Here is a 2,885-nt window from a genome sequence, read left to right as displayed (position 1 = left end):
AAAACTATCCTGTCTTCATTGAATTGTATTTACATCATTATTAAAAATCAGTTGGCTACATTCGTGTGAATCTATTTCTGATCTCTCTATTTTGATCTACTCATATATGTATTTACTAACTCCAATTTCTCGAATACTACACTGTCTCAATTAATGCATTATAATAAGTACTTAAATCAGGTAATGTGAGTTCTGCTTGAGTGCTGAAATCAGTTCACATGAATTCAGAATTATTTTGGCTATTTCTTTTGCCTTTCCGATGTACTTTAGGATTACCACATCAATATCTACAAAAAAAGATTGCTTGGATTTTTATTGACATTGCTTTAATTTTATAGATCAAATCGGGGGGAAATAATATATTAACAATACATGGTCTTAAACCCATAACCCAATATATCCATTTATTTTTATCTTTTTTATATTATAGTTTTATGCATACAGATTCTGCATATAATTTGTTAAATTTATAGCTAACTACTTTATTTTTTGTGTTATTATAAATGGTATTGATTTTTAAATTTTAGATTTCAATTTTTCATTTTTCAATTTTGATATATAAGAATATAAATAATTGACTTTTCAATATTGACACTGTATCTTGGGACCTTGCTAAACTCATGTAATTCCAAGATTCTTTTTTTGTTGTTGTTGATTACTTTGGATTTTCTACGCATATGAATACATTTTCTGTTAACGAGATAGTTTTCTTTCTTTACAATCTGTATATCTTTTACTTATTTTTCTTGCCTTATTGCACTAGCTTGGATTTACAATGAAATTTTGAATAGGAGAGATGAGAGACCACACTTTTGCCCTGTTCCACATCTTAGGAAAGCATTCATTATCTTACCATTAAGTGTGATGTTAGCTACAGATTTTTGATAGATTTCCTGTTAGGTTAGAAAAAGTTCTTTAAGCAAAATGATTATGATATAGCTCAGAAATTTATTTATCTCAGATAGGGATGTTTTGAAGTCTACTTTGTCTAAAATTAATTATCTACTCTAATCTTTCATTTGGTTAATATTTATATGGTATGTCTTTCTCCATTCCTTTACTTCAAATGTATCTAAATCCTTATTTTCAAGTGAGTTCTTATAGGTAGCATGCAATTGAATCTTGCTTTTATATCTGATCTAATAATCTCTGTCTTTTAACTGGTGTGTTTGAACCATTTTCATTTAAAATGATTATAAATAGAGTTGAATTGAAATCTACCACCTGGCTATTTTCTTCTCTTTTGTTACTATTGTTTTGATTTTCCAGGCTTTTTGGGATACATTTTAACTTTATGGTGTTATAGATGTTGAGCTTATAATTTTTTTGTTTGCTTGCTATTTTAATTGTCCAGTTTTTATTTTTATTTATTTATTTTTTTAGGCGAGGCAACCTTTGGTTGACTTCACAGATTACAAGAACCCTGTCAGCTTACAATCCTTTATTTTTTATGCCTATAGCACCTGGTCTTCCTAGGTGGTCTTCCATCCAAGTACTAACCAGGCCCAACCCTGCTTAGCTTCCAAGATCAGATGAGATCAGGCTTGTTCAGGGTAGCATGGCTGTAGACTAATTGTCCTGATTTTTAAATATAGGATATTTAGGGTGATTTCAAATTATGTTGCAGCCAGTTGAGCCAATATATTACAACATGAGAATAGTTCTTTTTATGAATCAAACCAATAAGAAAAATAGACATGATTTATCATTATTATTGAACTATTATTAGGTATTTTAATCTGACTGCTGACATGATTTTATTACAATTTTGTCTCTCTCAAAATCTAAGGTATTTTTCCTTATTCCCCCTCTTCAGAAGATAATTTAAGCATTCAATTTGAATGCTTAAATTAGTATCCAGTTGTTTATTCATTCTTTCTCAAGCCACAGTCATTACCTGGTTTCCATAACATTATAGAGCTCATGGAAAAGCAGAGTAATGGAAAGCACAGACTCTGGAGACAGACTGTTGCATTCACGTTTGGGTTCAGTCAAATTATTCGCAGTACAATCTTGTTCAAATCACTGTATCTTAATGTATTACCTTTGTCATCTGTATAATAGGATGATAATATCAGTACTCTAGAGTTTTCTATCAGTCAGGGTTTTTTTAATGTAGCTCTTATATAAAACCTAATATGCGTTTGTTAAGAAAAACTTTGATCAATTCTGTCATCCTTATATCAAACTCATAAGACAGACAGTTTTGCAATTAATTACTTCTTACAAATGAGAATATATTGAGTCAGAGTATATTTAATATTCTTGAGGTTGAACAGCATTTGGTGCCAGAGACATTACCTTAATTCAAACTGCAAGAACACATTAAATATTTAAATGGACGTTTAGCTGTTAAAAAAATGCTGTTACATCATTTGCTATCATTAAGGCTTTTACTGAAAAGTATTTTAATTTCATAGATAATAAAATTGAGTGAGCCACTGGGGGGAAAAAAGAGAGCTCTGAGTTTCTGGCTTAATTTTTACAATTATATTTATGTAACGTGGATGCTAACTTTGTTGTGTATAATAAGACGTTTATGGTAAAAAAGAATATCATTAAAATGCACTTAAGCCCAAATATCCTAATCCTAGTAAATTATAAACATGGCTGAAAAATTTACGATTGTTTCATGAATAATAATTATAACAATTACTTTGAATCTCCATTGTTCATGTTTTGCAAGAAAAGTCTCATGGCATTTTATTATATAAAACTTTTTTTAAAAAAAAAAAAGAACAGGAAAGAGTTGAACTTTACCACTTGCATTAAAATTTAGTGAAATCATTTTATTAGACTATGAAATCCAAAGTTTTCATTGCAATTTTGTCCTTTAATTTTAGAAATTCTAAAGGAGCAGGAATCTTTGAAGAGAAATCAGTTTT

At 29.3% G+C, this 2,885-nt stretch overlaps 1 pseudogene; it reads right to left on the bottom strand.

Annotated features, from left to right (window-relative positions):
* Nucleotides 1-1,451: 1,451 nt before the first annotated feature.
* On the bottom strand, nt 1,452-1,570 carry LOC112482387 (annotated as a pseudogene).
* Nucleotides 1,571-2,885: the final 1,315 nt, after the last annotated feature.

Source organism: Pteropus alecto, unplaced genomic scaffold (assembly GCF_000325575.1).
Source record: "Pteropus alecto unplaced genomic scaffold, ASM32557v1 scaffold195, whole genome shotgun sequence".
Taxonomy (NCBI): Eukaryota; Metazoa; Chordata; class Mammalia; order Chiroptera; family Pteropodidae; genus Pteropus; species Pteropus alecto.
This window is presented reverse-complemented; position numbering and strand designations above follow the sequence as displayed.